This window comes from Pleurodeles waltl, chromosome 4_1 (assembly GCF_031143425.1).
Source record: "Pleurodeles waltl isolate 20211129_DDA chromosome 4_1, aPleWal1.hap1.20221129, whole genome shotgun sequence".
NCBI lineage: Eukaryota > Metazoa > Chordata > Amphibia > Caudata > Salamandridae > Pleurodeles > Pleurodeles waltl.
Genome location: NC_090442.1, coordinates 953,917,323 through 953,937,724, shown reverse-complemented (window position 1 = coordinate 953,937,724; position 20,402 = coordinate 953,917,323). Strand labels below are relative to the sequence as shown.

The following is a 20,402-nucleotide window of genomic DNA, read 5'->3' as shown; positions in this document are numbered from 1 at the left end:
GTCTATTAGTCTCACAGGTACATTGCACATCTGGGAATTGGAAGTGGAGCTGGGTCAGTTCCGATTTGGGCAGGGTAGCAAAGTGGGACAGTGGGGGGACAATCAGGGTGGTCTTATTTCCTGGCAGGGGTCTTGCCATCTTGCTCTGTCCTGTTCCTGGATCTCAGGGCCCGCTTGCGTGGTGGTTGTCCGTCTGCAGGGGATGGGGTGCTGGTGTGTTGGTCCTGTGGCGGGGCGTCCTGTCCACTAGCGCCGGCAGAGGTGGTGGGCATTTCATCGTCGTGGCTAGTCTCAGGGGCCCCTTGGAGTGCCACGGTGTCCCTCAAGGTCTTTTGAATGTCCGTCAGCACCCCTATGATGGTGCCCAGGGCGGAGCCGATGGTCCTGAGCTCCTCCCTGAACCCCAAATATTGTTCCTCCTGCAGACGCAGGGTCTCCTGCAACTTGTCCAGGACCGTGGCCATCGTCTCCTGGGAGTGGTGGTATGCTCCCATGATGGAGGAGAGGGCCTCGTTGAGAGTTGGTTCCCTTGGCCTGTCCTCCCTCTGTCGCACAGCAGCCCTCACAGTTCCCCTGTGTTGCTGTGCCTCCGTCCCCTGGACCGTGTGCCCACTACCACTACCACTGCCCCCAGGTCCCTGCTGTTGTTGGGCTGGTGGGTTAGCCTGGGTGCCCTGTAGTGGTGGACACACCGCTGATTGACCTGTCCTGGGTAGGGAGGTTTGGGCCCGCTGGGTGGGTGCTGTGCTGGTGTTACCAGAGGGTGTAAGCTCAGTGTTGGGCTGTAGCTGGGCAAGGGGAACCGACTGTCCTGAGGCCCACGATGGTCCGGGCTGGTCATCAAGATCCAGTGGGGCAGAGCTGCTGTCGTCACTGTGGGCCTCTTCTGTGGGTGGAGTGGTGTTGTCTGGACTCTCTGGTGTGGTGACGTTCCTTCGGGTTCCTGCGGGGGTATAAGTACATGATTATTGCATGTGTGTGTTTCATGGTGTGCAATGGTTGGGTGTGCGTGAACCCCAGTGCAGGCATTCCTGTGGTGGGGCTTGTGTGCTGATGGTTGGGGGGTGTTCTGGGTCTGTGCAGTGGGCATGTTTTGGTGATGGGTGTCCATGCTTAGTTATGTAATGCAGGTCTTGGGGTTGGGATGGGTGATTGGTGTCATGGGTAGATAGGTGAGGATTTGGGGTGATAGGGGAGGGTGTGATGGTGGGGGTGTGTGATATCATGCAGGTAGGGTGGGGGTTATGATGGTTAAGATTTGACTTACCAGTGTCTGTTTCTCCAACGACTCCTCCAAGGCCCTCAGGATGCAAGATGGACAAGACTTGCTCCTCCCATGTTGTTAGTTGAGGGGGAGGAGGTGGGGGTCCACCGCCAGTCCGCTGTACAGCGATGTGGTGCCTGGATACCGTTGAACGCACCTTCCCCCGTAGGTCGTTCCACCTCTTCCTGATGTCCTCTCTATTTCTTGGGTGCTGTCCCACAGCGTTGACCCTGTCCACTATTCTTTGCCATAGCTCCATCTTCCTGGCTATGGATGTGTGCTGTACCTGTGAGCCAAATAGCTGTGGCTCTAACCGGATGATTTCCTCCACCGTGACCCTGAGCTCCTCCTCGGAGAAGCGGGGGTGTCTTTGGCGTGACATGGGGTGGTGTGTGTGATGTGTGGGGTGGTGTATGTGTTGATGAGTGTGGTGAGTGTAGTGGTATGTGGTGTTTTGTGCTTGGATGTTGCGTGGGTGATGGTGTTGTGTGCCTCTGTGTGATGGGGTTGTCTGTTTTGTGCTATCTCTCTGGCCTTCGTTCGTGAATTGTGGTCGTAGGGGTTTGTGGGTGATGTGGGTGTGTGTTTCATATTGTGTTGGGTGTGTGTATGTGTATCAGGTGTGTGTATATGTAATTGTCCAATGTGGCGGTGTTTTGGTGCTGTGTGTGTATTTTGAGCGCGGCGGTGTGTACCGCCAATGGAATACCGCGGTTGAAAGACCGCCGCGTGGATTCGTGGGTCGTAATGGCATGGGCGCGTTTCTGTTGCCGTGGAGGTGGAGGATTTGTTTCCACATGTTTATCGCTGACCTTTGGTGTGGCGGTATTGTGTGGGTGTCTGAATTTCGGCGGATTCCGTGATGTGTGTCATAATAGCTGTGGCGGTCTACCGCGGCCGCGGCGGTGTATTGACGGTCTTCTGCACGGCGGTAAGCACCTTATACCGCCAATGTTGTAATGACCCCCTAAATGTTCAAATTATTGTATCTCATGGCAGTGTGACTCTTTATTTTCCAGTGTTTTGACTATTAAACATTCCTAGTGATGTAACATTGAAGTCTTTCTCACTCAAAATCTTTGGGTTCAAAGGCATATCTAAGTCTGGACACCACATGCTAAGGAGTCTCTTTTGGCCTAGTGGTTAAGGTCTCAGACCCATACACTTAGGGTAGGGTGTTCAACTGTATGTGTGTCTGTGGTAATTTCTCTGGGTCCCCGGGGCCAAAATCATCCAGATAGGGGTAATCATGGCCCTCCTCCCCAACCTAAAAAACTATTTGAAGGATGAACCCTGGGGATAGGGGCCCCAGGGATGAAATCGGCCAAAAGAGGGGGCCAAATGGACCTGCAGCCAACTCCAAATATGCATGGCCGAAGGACATGTGCAGTGTGGGGTTGGGTAGTTCGGAGGGCTAGCTGCAGGCAAGGTCCTTTGGTCAACCTTACCGCACATGGCCTTCGGTCAGGTGAGGCGCAAGGTTGGGTGGTTATAAAGGGTCGGCCGCAGGCCATGTACAGCAGTGTTTGATTAACATCTAGTGATGAAAATACCTTTACTTTTAAAAACCAGAGAAATTCACTGAACAATCTAAAGGTTGCGGGGCCATTATAGTTATGAAATAGAATTTTTAAAAAACATAGAAATTCACTTAAAAAAATAAAGGTTACAGGGATATTGCATTGTAAAAGCCTTTCATATGAATGCATTATTGTTATACACTTGCATAATAAAGTCATTCATTGTAATGGCAAGTGGAATTCCATCATAAATCCATGTGGGACACCTGCTCTCATATGACAACAGCCTTGATCACTCAGCATCAAGTAACTTCTATTCATAACTTCATAATGGACATAAGTTGGTTCTGTCCATGTTGTAAAGGTGACGTGGAAAAGTTGGCAATATATTCATAACATTATTGGCACTGGCCAATCCTTTCTCTATTTAACAGACTTATATGCCTGAAATAAGCAGCGGCTTCCATTTGTGAAAGCTTCCATATCTTGGGCCTCATCCTGAGGCTGGCGGGCGGCGGTAGCCGCCCGCCTGGCGGGAACCGCCATATGGCCGAGGCCATTCTGGCTTTCCCGCTGGGCTGGCGGCGACCGCCAGAAGGCCGCCCGCCAGCCCAGCGGGAAACCCCTTCCCACGAGGAAGCCGGCTCCGAATGGAGCCGGTGGAGTGGGAAGGTGCGACGGGTGCAGTTGCACCCGTAGCGAATTTCAGTGTCTGCTAAGCAGACACTGAAATTCTTGGTGGGGCCCTCTTACGGGGGCCCCTGCAGTGCCCATGCCATTGGCATGGGCACTGCAGGGGCCCCCAGGGGCCCCACGACACCCCATACCGCCATCCTGTTCCTGGCGGGCGAACCGCCAGGAACAGGATGGCGGTATGGGGTGTCGGAATCCCCATGGCGGCGCAGCAAGCTGCGCCGCCATGGAGGATTCCTGAGGGCAGCGGAAAACCGGCGGGAGACCGCCGGTTTTCCTGTTCTGACCGCGGCCAAACCGCCGCGGTCAGAATGCCCTGCGGGGCACCGCCAGCCTGTTGCCGGTGCTCCCGCCGACCCCGGCCCCGGCGGTCCTTGACCGCCGGAGTCGGAATGACCCCCTTTGTTGTTTATTGCATACAAGCATCTTTTTGAGCATGGTTTCCTAGGACCCAACAAGAAATCTTGCAAATGTTTCTCCTCTGAAAGGAGATAGAAGTGTTTCTTACTAGCTGTCAAAGTGGAGTGTTGCAACCATTTCTGACATAATTTGCCCACACTGTATGTTGTGCCTATACCTGCGTGTTATGTAATGAGAAAATGAGGGTCCAGTGTGGCTGTTCTAAAATCCTATGTAGAGTTTGAAAAACATCAAATACAACCATTTGTATCCAATGGCAACAATAACCACCAATTGGGAACTGAAAGTGTAAAATTGAATGTACAGTTCTTCACCATACTATTGAGCTGTTCGTCTGTATAATCCACAACATTTTGCCAATTTTCAAACTTTGCAATTGAGAGAATACTTGGCCTATTCTTGTACTTAATGTTTGCCAACCTAATACCATTTGTTTGTTGAGTAGTGTAATTCAAAAAAAAGAATTTACAATGGTATAAAACATGATTTCAATAAGACATCTATACCCTGTACTTGCTAATCTTTTGTTCCCCAGTGTGATTTTAAATCAATTGTATTCTTCCAATATTCGTAGCCCTGCATAGCCAATTGGGAAACAAATGTATTTCAATACATTATTTTAATAATATCAGTAAGCAACATATTTCTTGCTTTTGTTGCTGGCATTTTGAAATATTCTAACTCAGGATCCATAGCATCATGCCAAAATAATACATGAATTTGTCTACATATGTTTTGCAACTCATCTCTGTCAGAATTGCACAATGAACAGTATAATATTTGAGCACAGTGAGCATAATATCAATTGTTTTTACCTCCCAGTCATCAGACACAATACCAGGTAGAATGATATCAATCATAGACATTTTTAAAACATATGATATTTGAATTGTTTCAGTAGGGCCAAATATATCATGTGCTATTTTATCCTAAACGATCCCATCCGGAACTGGAACATCAGAAATGTTGACAAGTTACAAATCTCTTTGCACTTTGTGGGTGTTTAGACAGAATATCTGAAATAGAAATATAATGGGAAAAAATACTGTGCCATGAGTATCGAGGACAGAAATAATGTGAAGGTAAGTTTCTACAGGTAAACAAAGTTTTACGATATTTAACTCCACATTTTGTACCTTGAAGAAAAGGTACATTAACGTGGAGTTAAGAACAGTAAATCTATACTTACTTATTTGCATTTACCTTCTCAATATTTTTGCCTTCAATATTTTTTATTCTATATTATGTTTACATGATATATCTGATCCCGATACTCTGTCAGTGATCCCACTTTGTGGGAAGAAAAGTTAGGCTTCAATACCTCATTTACCAGTTCAGCAGCAGAGCGTTCAGGCAGATAATGCCTATCAACAGGGAGAAAGAAAACAATCACAAATAGAATCCACAGGGATAAAGAGAGCAAGGTCAATATAATTGACAAATAGGACCATGGATGGATCAGATAAGTGTGTTTAAGCCAGGTGAAGAACTTATGTATACCATGAAAAGATGGTGATGATGAGTTTTAAGAAGAGTTGTCAATGTTGACAAAATATTCATAAGCACTCTGTATGAGGACAAGAGCCACAGAAGTTGAAAGAGACCTGCTAGACTCCTCCAATAGTGGATCATCATAAACAAGTCCATTGCTCTGTGATATGGTAAAGGACAGTAAACTTTTGTCTGTATGTTTCTGATACTCGTAGGGGTGACTGGAGTTCATTTTCCGCAATCCCAAACCTAGGGGAATTTCAGCATTGTTTAATGCTTGAATAGGTATCTCCTGTACGGCAGTGAGACTGGACAGGGAAATACCCAGGAATCCTCAAGGTCTACTGTGCAGGATCAGCCACATGGTGCAATTGAACTTGATCAATGGAAGTGAATAATTTGTCTTCACAGCCAGCAAGCAATGGTAGAATCATAGTTCTGGTACCCTGGATTCCAGGACTGGCACCAGTGCAGTGAATGATGGACCAAACTCCTTTTTCACAGCAATGTTTTTATGAGCCAGATCCCCAACTTTTGGAATGCACCCAATAGATGTTGGTGAATTCCTCATTCCCAAAGCGGTGGCATGTGTAGTGGAACGTTCATCTCGAAAAAAAATGAATTCCTGCAGGACAGTGATACATTCATTTATGTCAAAGACGGTTTCTGCCACCACAGCACCAGGACCATCAAAAGATGGGACAAGCATTAGAATGGCAAACAGAACTTCACATTGGGTATGATCATCTAGGACAGGGTTCTGCAAAGTGGGTCCTGGAGAGCCGGGTCTATGCCAGATTTTTAGCACATCCACATTTAGAAAAATGTAGATTTCTGAAACATATTTTTTCTCAATGTGGATATGCTAAAAACCTGGCCTGGACCCGGCTCTCCAGGACCGACTTTGCAGAACCCTGATCTAGGAAGATTATTTAATGCTCTCTGGACCCCATATAGGTGTTTGGCCCAACTACGACCTGAACCTCATATGCTAGCTGCTAAGGATTGATTTAAGTCCCATTTTTTTTCTTTCCACTATCAAATTGTCTTAGTGTAATAATGCACCACTACGCCCAACGTTCCCATGAAATCCCTGTAAGTATTTGATGCAAAAGTTGGGCCTTGGTCAGAGTGTAAAGCAGCAACTGCATATATCCCAATAAAGATCAGCATCAGTCAATCATTGTGGCAACACTCAATGAAATCTGGAGCAAGAATCTACTGCAAGTAGAATGTATAGGTGTGCACCATCTGAATTTAAAGGACCACAATGATGAAGGTACACACACAGTCTTGCTGGACACTAAAAGAGGTGTCTGCAGTGGGCCTTTAATTGTGGATCCTTTGATTTGCTCACAGATATCATAGCTAAGGATATATAGACTCTACTGCCAATAGCGCTTTTGTAGTAATAAGATAGTAGCTGCCACACCAGCATGGGCAGAAGCACTCCCGTCATGTGCTGCTTGAATTAGTTCTAGCCTACGGTCTTGTTTGGGGATAACAGGATCTCCCTTCCCTGGAATTATTACAAAAGCAATGTTCTGGGCACTTAAAGGGTGGGAATATGTTGCTGGATTTGCTTTGGGAAGAGGGGTGCTGCCAGCTGAAGCTTTCACAGCAGCCAACAAAAGTTCAGTAGCTCAAATGTGATGTTTATTTCATTTAGGAGCTGGCAGCTTACACATGTTTATTCTTTGACAATTTTTTCAAAGCTAAATGTCTGATGTCAGTAAGCATCTAATATAGTTGAGTTCAAAACCCGTTTGGAGAATGGGTGGATCTGTAACGTAGTCTACAGAGAGAGCAGGGCCAAGGTACAGGCTCCTTCTGATGAGTCAATGCTGTTTCTCATACACAAAAGCTCCAGCAAGTAAAATCAAAATGAAGCGCATGGTGGGAGAGGCATGATAAGCTTCTCCTCTTACTTCTGGCACGCATAGTCAAAAACCAGTGGCAACAACGGCAGATTTGGCTGCTTCATCAGCCAGTGAATTCCCTACAACATGTATTCCAGCGCGCTTTTGGCCCAATGTATGTATTACGTGAGACTGCGGCAGTTTGTTTTAAACTCTGACCTCTCCCATAGTATTTTAAGCTTGATAATGTTTACTTTGGTGTCTCTGAATCCACTAAGGTGCCAGTAGTGCAGGTTTTCATTGAAAGACTGGACACAATAGTAAAAATCACACACTATAAGTATGGGGAATCAAGATTTGTATGTTCCAGTGCTAAACTCAATGCTTTGAGGTTCAGCAAGTCATGCAGTGCAATCGTCTAGGATCTGCAGAGGGTATAATTCACCATCCCTCATTATTCCATAAACATCTGCACAAGCAATAGAGTATTGATGTTTGGTACGTACAACAGGTTGAGCTGAACCATCACTATGAATAATATATGTATACTGATGAAGAGGCATGACGTTACAGGGCATGGCGTACTCCAGTTCATATTGGAGAAACTCTTGAGTCTGCAATTTGTGGTCAAACACGTAATCTACATCAGTGGCAGCCAAGGAGTGTCCCATTTTATCCACTGTGGATGTAATACTTTTGCGTTTGGAATATTAGCCTTTGTGACTGCCTCTAAGGTTGGCACTGGTGTTACGACAATGTTGCATTTTCCTTGAACCAGTGGTCATTCCTTAATGACAGCCATCTGAACTGCTGTAGATATTTTTTAATGGATGCAAAATGCATTTCAGCATTGGACTATAAGCAATCAGCACTGTGTCACCCTTGTTGAATGTGACATAGGTAGAGCCAGTAGCATCCAGAATTATCCGGATGACAAGATGTATTTCATTTTCATGCGTGTGTAAGTGGTTTGCATGAAGCATGTCAGTCTGTAATTACCTGAGTATTAGTGTATGTTCTTGTGTCCAATATCTACTTGAAAAATCTGGACATATTAAATCTTGAAGTGGTTTATGCCTTGTGCATGATCAAATATGAATGTTCTGCCAAAGATAAGGAATCCTAACAGGGATTTCAGTTTTTGGATGTCATTTGGTTGTTGCAACTGTGCGCTTCTCTAAAAAGTGTGGTGCAACACTCTTCTTCTCATTTGAAAGCACATATCCCAAAAACAGGGCATTGATGAAAGCAATTTTTTTTCTTAAAGTTAAATTTGTAGCCATGTTCAGCGAATCCCAATACAGTGTGATCTACTTTGGCCAAGTGTGGATTTAAGTCATTGTTTGTCAGTTATATGTAATCTACATAGGACAATGCATTTGGGTCAATATCATGCAGTATTGATGTCACACAGACAAAGAACAGCTCTTGTCTGTTCCTATTCCCTCAAGAAAGTCAGCAAAATTGGCCCTTGTGGCTGAGCGCAGAAAAAGCACTTAGACCCCTGCTTTCAGGTGCTATGTTTTGGTAGAAAAATCATTTGAAATATCCAAGGTTGTTTTGGATTTTTTTGTGGACAGTGTTGTTTATTAATCTTGTACTGTGTGAATTTTGTATTGCATATGTGCATGTATGGCTGTTTACATATCTGTAATCTAAGACTATTCTATATGATTGATCCTACTTAGCTACAGGAAAAAAGGGATTGTTCATAGGTGATAGCAGAGTTCAGTTACTCCCTGGTACTTGGGCTGTGAGAGAATGTCCCTCACAGGGGGTTTTTGCTTCATGGTTTATAGAGTACTGTTGTTGTATTTGCGGAATAGAACCTTATTTGTTTTACATGATAAGGAGATTCCCTGTCCCAGCCCACATGGTTGTGGTACAGGGTTGCATAGGCTTGCTTTACTTGCTCTGGAACTAGGACTAAGAAAGACAACAAATTCACATCTTTCCCTTGTGGGAGGGTCCTAAAAAACTTGAGAAGCCAATCTTTTTCTGCCAAGGGAATGTCATTACTTACGGTTAGTCTGTCCCAGAAAACTATTTTAACTGTGCGCACTATGTCCTCCCAATTTGTATTTTCAGTATAATAACTTGTTCCGGGTGGGAGACTTGCCTATCTGAGGTTCTGACTTCTATATAGTCGTTAGTTGCATTCACTTCCAAAAATTCTTGAAGATTCTGGTGAACTATGGTAACTTCTGCGGCACTGTCGAGCAGAGGCACTGCCTACGTTCTGTTCCTCCGTAGTGTTTTCAATATCTGTGGCATATTTTGCCAAAATGTACACAACCTTCTTCTTTTTGAATTGTGGTTATTGATGAGGAAGTTTCTTGACCTCTTAATTATTACATAAAGCAAGCATTGTGAGCACTTCTTTGGTTTCAGGTACTCTTCTTGTCTGAGCTCTGACTGAGTTTGATGAGTCCTGAAAGTAAGGAGAAGGGCTTGGATCAGTATACTGATACCTGTCATGTTGTTTCAAATTATCACAGTTGCAAAGATTGTAAAAAAAATTAAAGCTCTCTGAATGCATAGATTTGCCCAGCGATTTAACCTTATTTGTTTTTTGTTTGTGCCATAGTTTTATAGAAGACGCTTGAACTTGGTTAGTTTTATTCTTTTCAGGATTCTCTTTAAGTTGTGGCTCATTTGGTCTGGCCCTTAAATTAAATTGTTGTGACACGTATATGTCTTGGGAATTATTTTTGGTAACTTGTGCTTCTGATTTATTAAAGTATCTTGGGTGAGATGTTGGTGAACTGCCAATGCTGCTGCTTCCCCGTTCATATTACTTAAAATAAGTGAGGACACCGTGATATAATTGTCCACTAGTTTCATCCCCAAGTCCAGGGCAGGGGCAGCCCAATATTAAATTTGTTTTAACACTTCCGGTGAAACCACAAATGACTGAGTACCATGTGTTACGGTATTTATTGCAGCAAAAACTGTGCCCCAAGTTGCACACTCATCTGTTGAGGGTACTGTTCCAAGTGGTAAGCATATTGTGAGAATTCTATGTTTATCATGGAGTACTGCATGAGGAAACACTGCTTCCAGCTGGTTTGTTTGTGAGCAATCCAAAACAGAATACCTTTTCTTTTGGTGGAACTTTACCCATAATTGCATTAACAGTTACTGTGTTTATCCCCGGTGTAGCCAATTGCTGTTGGACAGCTGGAGCAGCCGTTGCTGGGTCAGTATTCAATGATCTCATTATGAATTGCATTAAGCATCTATATTATCTTGCTATATTATTCTATCATGGGCACAGATGCGCTGCCTGTAAATTTTGTATATTTCTATATGGTGTGTAGGTAGCTAGAACTGGCCATACGGGCACTGTCACTACTGAGAGGACCCGGTGCAACATTTTCAACATGTGGTAGGGCACCTTGAAACCATTTATGATGTCCCTGGTATGTTAATGGTACTTCTAAATTGTTGTATGCTTTACATTGTTGTCTAGAATTTGCTACTGTGTATGCATTAAATGTTTGTGTTCCGTACGCATCATGTGCCTCTACCACGGATATAATGTCTACACTCCCATTGGCTACTCCATTTGTAAATGTTGTGTGACAGTATGTCTATAGTTTATTGGAATAGATACGGGATTCTCCATCTGTAAAACAGAATTCAGAGACTGGAACATCAAGTGAGGTATCCTTTTAAGAGTTCAAGCTTGAATAACCTAGGGACAAATATAGGTGCTACATACACAGCTGAGGAGAATATTTCCCTAACACCACAAACATCTCCATACAAAGGTGAATAAGGCACATTGGGCATACAAGAGAGAACTACTCAGGAGATCTGTTAAATAAGTACCTGACTTTGATACTTTGGTGGCACCATATTATGCAGTTCGTACTTTGGTAATAGGACTGCGTGTTTAGGATGGCAGCACAACAGAGTGTGGAAGGCTAAGTGCAATCCTCACCTTTAGTAGCTCATGGCCTAACTCCTGGCTAGCTCACAGTTTCTCACCCAAACCTCCAAACCAACAGGGTAAAAGGCGATTATGGCAACCTGAAGATGACACTCCGACTCGCCAGGGAAATCATGGAAACAAATCATACCCCTTTTGCTCAGTTACTCAGACATACTGAGGCGAGACACAAAGATGTGAGATACGTTTTTAACAAAGTTATTGAAACAATCGCAATCTAGTATAAAAAGTGTCTGTTGTGATAATTCAGCAGATGAAACAAAGCAAGATAATCAACATCACAATCAGGGTAAAAACGATAAGTAACCAACAATGATTTGTGTGGTTCTACATGTTCTAGGAATTCTAGAGATTCCTACTAAACTCTATGACTGTCTCTGAGATCATAGTGGTTGTACCCTTCTGCTTGGATCAAATAAAGGAACATCCCAATGCCCATACCTGGATAGAATATCAAGAATCAGCCTGTTGTGTAGATGGCAATCATCTCAGGAAATTGGCAGATCAGAACCAGCTGACCTGTTTGTCACACAGCATGTGTCCCAGGATCATTGTATCTGGAATGCCTGTGACCTCCTTAGATCAGTATGTAGTTGATATGATAACCCATACCACATTGGGGCCACAGTTATGAAGTAACACTGTGGCCCTCATTACAACATTGGCGGTAAATGCCGCCTACCGCCGTGCTGACGGCCTCCAACATACCGTGACTGCGGTGGTACACCGCTATGGCTATTAAGACCCAAACAGAGAAATCTGCCACTATACAGACAGCCACACAAATCCGCCAGCCCAAAGGTCAGTGATAAACTGGCGGTACCAAAACCCACACCGTTACACCAACAGAAATACACCCACAGTATCAGGACCCACGAATTACCGCATTGGTCTTTCAACCGCGGTAAACCATTGGCGGTACACACCACAGTGGCTTAAAATACACACACACTTACAAAACGATACCACATTGGACAATTCAAACTACACACACCTGGCGCACAAACACACACCACACCCACACACCCACAACACTATAAAACACACACCCACATTACCCACAACCCTTTCAATGAAAGATAAGATTGCTAACACAGAGAGAGACAAGCCAGGAGCACCCACTCAATCTGAGCCACAAAACACCATCACCAATACACCATCCATGCACATCACAGCGCACACCCCAACACATCATCCTACACATCCTCACATGTACCACTCACACCACATCCATGGCACCCCAAAGACACCGCAGGTTTTCAGAAGAGGAGCTAAGGGTCGTGGTGGAGGAAATCATCCGGGTAGAGCACCAGCTCTTCAGGTGCAGCAGACGTCCATTGCAAGGAAGATGGAGCTATGGCAGAGAGTCATGGACAGGGTCAATGCCGTGAGACAGCACCCCAGAACAAGGGATGACATCAGGAAGAGGTGGAACGACCCAAGGGGGATGGTGCATTAAGTGGTTGCAAGACACCAGATAGCTGTACAGAGGACTGGTGGTGGACCCCCACCTCCTCCCCCACAATCAACAACATGGGAGGAGAAAGTCTTGGTGATCACGCATCCTGAGGGCCTCGCAGGAGTAGCAGGAGGACTGGACTCTGGTAAGTCAAATCCTTACTACTTTTTCCGCCCCTACCTGCAGGCCATCACAAACTCCTACCCCTACCCTCACCTCAATCACTCCACCACCTCACATATACCCCACTATCACAACCCACCCATCCCAATACCACGCCCTGCATGCAACACCAATGCATGGACACCCATCACAGACCTGCATGGACACCCATCACTAAAGCATGTCCATTAGAAAGAATCACCTAGCCTACAAAATCACCACACACACAAGGCAAAGCTGACAGGGCAATCACAACTATACAGGGAAACACACCCATGCACAAGATGACACACGCAGATACAATATCACTGCATTTACATCCCCACAGGACCCCCACTCAACATCACAGGAGAGGAGGTGCCACCAACATCAGTCCCCCCACAGAAGAGGCCCACAGTGATGACAGCAGCTCTGCAACAGGGAAGTTGGGAGGACTGCTGTGTGACAGGGGGACAACAGGCCCAGGGAACCCACTCTCCACGAGGCACTTGCAGGGATCCTGGGAGCATACCAACATTCCCAGGAGACCTTGGGCCAGATACTGGCCAAGTTGCGGGAGACCCAGCTGCTGTAGGAGGGCAGTACCTGGGGATCAGAGAGGCGCTCAAACACAACCACACCATCCTGGTCACCATTGTAAGGGTGCTGGCTGCATTGGCCAACACCATGAGGGAGGCAGTGGCACACCAACAGGCCCCTGACACTAGCCAGATGAAGGCACTGGAACCTGGCCTTCAGGAGGCCAAAAGTTCTTTCAATGATCCTCCTTATTCGCCCATGTGCCTCATTGTAATGTTCCTCAGCCCTTGTCCTGGGATTCCTCACTGGAGTCAGTAGCCATGAGAGGTTGGGGTAACCAGAGTCACCTGCAAATATTCGAGAGATAGCTGTTAGACATACACTCACCCTTAGGGACAGCCCAACACCCACGTACCTACATCAACTGGGTGGGGACCATGGGCTCACCTATTAGCCACACCCTGTGCCTCTGGAGTTGAGACATCACATATGGAATGCTGCTATTCCTCAAGATAAAGGCATTGTGCACAGAGCCAGGATACTTGGTATTCACATGGGATATGAAATGGTCTGCCAAACACACCATCTGCACATTCAGAGAGTGATAGCTTTTCCTATTCCTGAACACTTGTTCATTCCTCCGGGTGGGACAAATACTTCATGTGTACCATCAATGGCACCAATGATGTTGGGGATATGTCCCAGGGCATAGAAGTCAGCATTCACTGTTGCCAAATCCTCCATCTGTGGGAATACGATGTAGCTGTGCATGTGTTTCAGCAGGGCAGACATCACTCTGGTCAACACATTTGAGAACATAGGCTGTGACATTCCTGATGCCATGGCCACTGTTGCTTGGAAGGAACCACTTGCCAGGAAATGGAGCACTGACAGGACCTGCGCTAGAGGGGGGATACCTGTGGGGTGGCGGATAGCTTAAATCAGGTCTGGCTCCAATTGGGCACACAGTTCTTGGATTGTGGCCCTATCAAGTCTGTAGTTTAGGATAATACGTCTGTCCTGCATTGTCGCCAGATCCACCAGGGGTCTGCACACTGGAGGATGTATCCATCTCATATTCATCCGCAGCGGATGAAGTCTAGGGAGGAAAACGGTGAGCAGAGTGTCATATTCACACATCTATTGAAATAATTATGCATCTCTTCATTTACAGAACCAGTATGTGAATCCGAGAGTCAGTTGATGTGCCAATGTCTGCTGTGATGCAGTTAGGTGCCATGGCCTGTGCCCCCTTGAAATGGCTGCTGCCTGATCTGTGAGGAGGGACAAGTGGAAATGAGGTAATTCTGCTGGCGCTGTGTGCCGTTACGGTTGCGGATGATGTCCGCCGCGCAACTTCGCATTGGTTAACATTAGGCCCTATGGGTTCCAGGAGCCAATGGTGATGTACGCCGGCATTGACGGTACGCACCACCGCGGACGTGACTGCCTATTCACTCACTTGCTACCTGACCTTCAACAGTAGAGGACCTACACTGCAAGTGCTGCTGTCACCTGTGTCTGGAAGCGACAATGGTTCAAGTGTCTGGGGAAAGGGCCCCTGCCTTCACTTTGGAGGAGTTGGAGAGACTGGTGGATGGGGTCCTACCCCAGTGCAAACAGGTTAGTACACTGTGCGCATGATGAGTGGGCCATGAATGTATGGAGTGCTGTGTGGGTAAGCCACATGTATGGGGGTCAATGTTTGTGCATAAGGGGATGAGAGGGATATGGTGGCCATGAGTATGACAGTCCGGATGGTATGACAAATCACTTTTCTGCTGTATTTTTCCTGCAGGCCAGCGGCCATCAGAAAAAGGGTATTAGGCGTGCCATCGGCAAGGAGGTGCGGACCCTGGGGGTCTTTGACAGGCAGAGCACCCACTGCCGCAAACGGTGGCATGACCTGCACCGTTGGGCAAGGAAGATGACGGAGGCCCAGCTGGGGCTGGCCTCCCAACGACAAAGGGGTGCCCGTCGTACCCTGACCCCCCTGATGTTCCGCATCCTGGTGGTGGCCTATCCGGAGTTGGATGGGTGCTTGAGAGCATCATAGCAGCCACCAGGGGGTGAGTACAAATTCTGAATCATGACTTTGCGCGTGATAAGGTTTTACAAGGGTGGGGATGTGGACTGTGGGTATACCTAGGTCAGGGCGAACATGGCAGGGTAGCTCCCTTTTTGTGCAGGCTCTGAAGCACTCCAACCCTAATGGTGTCAGTGGGCATCTCCTACTGGTCAGGGCCCTGTTTCTTGCAGGTGTGCAGCTGATGGCGTTATGCTATGTACCCCATGGGCTGGTGACTATCTTTGCAACTGGTAGTGCAAGGCTTAGTGCATAGGGCTGCTCCCTGTGTGTTATGTACGCCAACGGTAGTGTTTTTGCTGGCACTGACCAAGTGTATCCTCTGTGTCTCCCCCCTTTTTGTTTTGTCACCCTGTCCTTCTGTGCATTAGCATCATCGGGCAGAGGAGCAGAGACACCGAAGATGGAGGGAGCTGCATCTCACTTGGGCCTGGAGGCCGAATCCACCGAGGGTGAGGGCACAGTGGGATGGAGGGTGAGGGGAGCACAATGACGGAGACAGGAGGGGACACTACAGACAGCGACTCCTCCTCTGATGGAAGCACCATCCCCATGCAGACACACCAACATCCATTGCCTCCACTGTGTCCCCCTCCTCCTTATCGTCCACCTCCCTCCCAGTCGCATCTCCACTCAACCCTGCATGCACTACATCCTCATCCACTACCTGCATCACTAGCACGCCCATCACTACACATCCCTCACTGGCAGTCACCACCCCCACATCCATGCACACGTCCCCTGTGTCCTCTCCCATTGTGTCTGTTACCCCTCCTCCCAAAGTGTACAAACGCAAGCACACACCCACCCAACAGTCATCTACCTCACAGCAGCATCCAGCTCATGCACCTGCACCCAAACACAGCAGACTGACACCTCCCACAAGCACTCCCTCTTCCTCCACTCCCAAACCTTCACCCTCTTCCCACCCCAATGTCCCTAAGAAGCTTTTCCTAGCCAACATTGACCTATTCCCTACCCCTCCCATCCCCTGTCTTTCACCTCGGGACAGGGTGGCCTAAACCCAGCCCAGCACCTCAGCCACCAAGTCCATGTCCGCTGTGGTGTCTGCAGCTGTTAGAGGCTCGAAGGGGGAGCTGTCAGCCCAGCCAGTGTGCCACCAACTCCTGCCAAGGCCAAGAACATTCCGCCACCTGGCAAGGTGAAGAAGGGGACAGCATCCAGCAAGGGCAAGGAGCCACAGCCACCCAGCAAGGGCTCCTCAAAGACTCCAGCTGCCAGACCCAAGGTGACACCACCATCTGCCAAGGGCAGGAAGGGGCACCAGCCATGGCACATTAGCCGTCCGAGCCTGCAGGTGAAGGCCTGGTGTCTACCAGCACAACCACCACCTGCACCACCACAAGCACCGCCACCTGCACCACCGCAAGCACCACTACTGTCAGTAGCAGCAGCCCCAGTGGGCAGCCGTCTGAGGCTGCAGGAGAAGGGTCGGAGCCTCCCCCCACCACTGGCAGGACCGGCACCTGCACCGCGGCCAGCACCACCACCTGCACCACTGCAAGCACCACCGCAAGCACCGCCATCTGCACCGCTGACAGTAGCACCACTGCCAGCAGCAGCAGCCCCAGTGGGCAACCGTCCGAGGATCCAGGAGAAGGGCTGGACCCTCCCCCCACCACTGGCAGCACCCCCACCGGTACTACCTCCACTGTGAAGCCGTAGCCACCAGCAATGGACTGTAGCCCTCCCTCCAGGGACTATAATGCATCCCGGTCACTGCAAATCCGGTGGCTCTGACACCCAGGTGAGGGACTGTGACCTGGCACCTCCCAAGGGCTGCATCACTGGGCACAAAGCCCCCTCCAGAACCCGTGGAGAAAGGCATACACTCACCCTATTTGGCTTTGCACTCCCCATGACCAAGCAGTGGGCAAACCTCCCACTTGAGAGACTGTGGCTTTTCACTCCCCAGGACCAAGCACTGGGCAAACCACCCACATGAGAGACAGTGGCTTTGCACTCCCCAGGACTAAGCAGTGGGCATGGAGCCCCCTCCAGGAGCAGTGGCATAGTACCATCTTCCAGCTGAGGTGCCCCCACTTCCCCATCCCCCTGAGGTGCCTGTGCATTTTCGACCTGACGCCCCTGCAGTGTTCTTTCCGTCAAGTGTGGGCTTGGCCTATGTGCTATAGCCCAGTGGGCCACAGACTATTTTTGTGTGGACACTGTCCCTCATTTTGTATATATTGTATATATTGTATACATTGTACATACTGTTTATTAATTTATGAAAGTATTTCTCTAAATTTCTAATATTACACTATTTTGACTCCATTCCTTTGTCCTTGTGTTATTTCAGAGGGTTACGGGGTGTATATGTAATGTTGTAATCCCTGCATTACAAAAGTGGCACAGTGAGATGCAACTATTATTGCTGCTGCACCGAGCTGCACACTTAATAAAAAATCAGGTCCTGTTTGTGCAACATGTTGAACGCAATCCACACAGGGTGGTTCAACAACAACTCTCACACACCTCCATGCGCCATTTGGGAATGGGCACAAAAGTGAGCTCATACAACACAAGGGGCATGTCTGTGATCACCATTTGTGCAGCTGTACAAGTAGCTTCAATTTCACCATGTAGCAAGGTTGTCTGTGTTGTGTGAATGGTTGGTGTTATGCATAAAGGGACACCTTCATGCGTAAAGATTTGCACAAGTGTCATCAATGTTGCACTATTGGCACAATATCACTAGCCCATAATGCAACTGTACTATCATACAAATAGTTCCTCATGTGGATCCAAGCTGCCCATTCCCCTTGTGCCACATCAATAAAGTCTCAAAATGCATGCATTCATCCACATTGTACATCCTTGCACCAGCATATGCCTGTGGTAGATATGCTGCATGCAAGGAAATGAACAGAAGAGGCAAATATGATAAGTGATGGGCAGCTGTCAGTGTGGCAGGACACATACCCCAAATATGTTCCCGAAATATGTGCCACGCTTCACAGTTTCTTCTGACAGACTTCACTGATGACAGTTGAAGTTCCATACTTACCTGTCAAAGATTCATTTTTAAAAAAATATTTTTTTATTAACAATTTGCTGTTATACACCTACAGTATGATTTATGACGGCATCTGGTCTCTCTTCCATGTCTCAGGATGTTACATGATCTGTGCAGATATCACATAATTTGTTATACCTTTACATCAGTTTTAATTACTCTTAGTCCAGTTCTTTGGAGCTTCGTACGTTTACCTGAAAGCCATATGAGAGCTATGCCACCAATCTAATTTTTATACATCTAAAATAGTCTTTAACTAAAATCGAACAAGCTAATAATGCGATGGTACCTGTGTGGGCAGGCGGTTCCATTTTCCAGAGCTAGCCTTTTCTCCTTTTCCCCCTCAGAGCGGGGTAGATCCCTTCACGCTCTCCGTCCTTTTTAATCCTAAAACGGAATCTCCTTCAAGCAATGCCCAATTCCTTCTGTCCCCATCCGGTCATTCCTGTGTCCTTGAGCCGTGTATCCCATGTCTATATTCGCTTCCCTTCTATTCTCTGCTAGGTTCCAGACCCTGGGTTCACCCTTTCTTGCCATAGATGATGCATCACTGCTGTCTTCTATTTCTGTCCCTCATTTTATTTTTATGTCAGTCCCTCTGTAGGTGTGTCCTCACCCCTCAACATCCCCTCCCATTTCATCAATATCTCCTCCCACTCTGGGGCAACGGGGGTCTGGCGGAGTCCCCGCTCCTCCTCTCTCTTCAATATCTGTAATTCTGCTCTGGACCACTTATCAACATCCCATCTCCATTCCGTCAGTGAGGGGCATCTGGGAGATTTCCACCCCAAAGTGATCAGTTTCCGGTATAAAACCAGAGCCAGGTCCAGAAAACGACCCCTCACCTTCCCACGTGGAAGTCCCGTTCTAAGACCCAGGAGACACACATTAGGGGTTAAGGCAAAATCCTTTTCGAGCAGTCCAGACAGGTCTGCTAACACATTTCCCCAGCCCGTTGTAGTTCGGGGCAGCTCCACACCATGTGATCGAAGTCTGCATTCACTTCATTGCACGTGGGACATGTGCTGGGGTCCCCTCCGTACATTAAGGATAAGCGGTGCGGGGTAAGGTACGTCCTTTCAGTGTAATTATATTGGGTATATCTCAGTCTCGTGTTTCTCGACACCTCCCTCGAATACCCTAGCACCCTACTCCACTCTGAGTCTGTTATCTCGTTTTCCAGGGATCTCTCCGATCTCTCCCTTAGGGATTGCACTGGGTCAAGGGCCCCCTCCTGTTGGGCTCGGTATAGTCTTGTGATGCAGTGTGCATCATCCCCTAGTGTTAAGAGGAGATGTAATATTTAGTGGGTGGTAGGCTCTGCATTCACTGTTTTCCAGTGTTCCCCTAGGCTATGTGTTAACTTCTGATACAGGAGAAATTGCCCCGGCGGAACTCCCCCGTCATTCACTAGGTCAGTAAAGGGCCTCAACACCCCGTACCGGAATAAGGCGGTCATTCTGACCGCGGCAGGCGGCGGTCGCTGCCCGCCATGCGGTCACCGCCGAATGACCGCCCCGCGGTCAAAAGACTGCGGCGGCCATTCCAACTTTCCCGCTGGGCCGGCGGGTGCCCTCCAAAAGAGCGCCCGCCGGCCCAGCGGGAAAGCCCCTGCAACAATGAAGCCGGCTCCGAATGGAGCCGGCGGAGTTGCAGGGGTGCGACGGGTGCAGTGGCACCCGTCGCGATTTTCACTGTCTGCTAAGCAGACAGTGAAAATCTTTCTGGGGCCCTGTTAGGGGGCCCCTGCACTGCCCATGCCAGTGGGCAGTGCAGTGGCATGGGCAGTGCAGGGGCCCCCAGTGGCCCCACAACACCCGTTCCCGCCATCCTGGTTCTGGCGGGAAGGGGGTCGGAATCCCCATGGCGGCGCTACTTGCAGGTTCCCCTTTTCTGACCGCGGCTTTACCGCCGTGGTCAGAATAGCCCAGGAA

The 20,402-nt window shown here is 47.9% G+C and overlaps 1 long non-coding RNA gene across 6 annotated transcripts in view; it reads right to left on the bottom strand.

Moving 5' to 3' along the window:
• LOC138288288 (uncharacterized) overlaps positions 1–20,402 on the bottom strand; it is a 421,935-nt gene that overhangs the window by 165,788 nt on the left and 235,745 nt on the right. For 2 of the 6 annotated variants that reach the window (XR_011202370.1, XR_011202372.1), the window contains exon 6: positions 9,271–9,678. The exons of the other annotated variants lie outside the window; for them this stretch is intronic. This is a non-coding gene — a long non-coding RNA (uncharacterized lncRNA). The remainder of the gene's footprint in view (positions 1–9,270; positions 9,679–20,402) is intronic. 6 annotated transcript variants of the gene reach the window in all.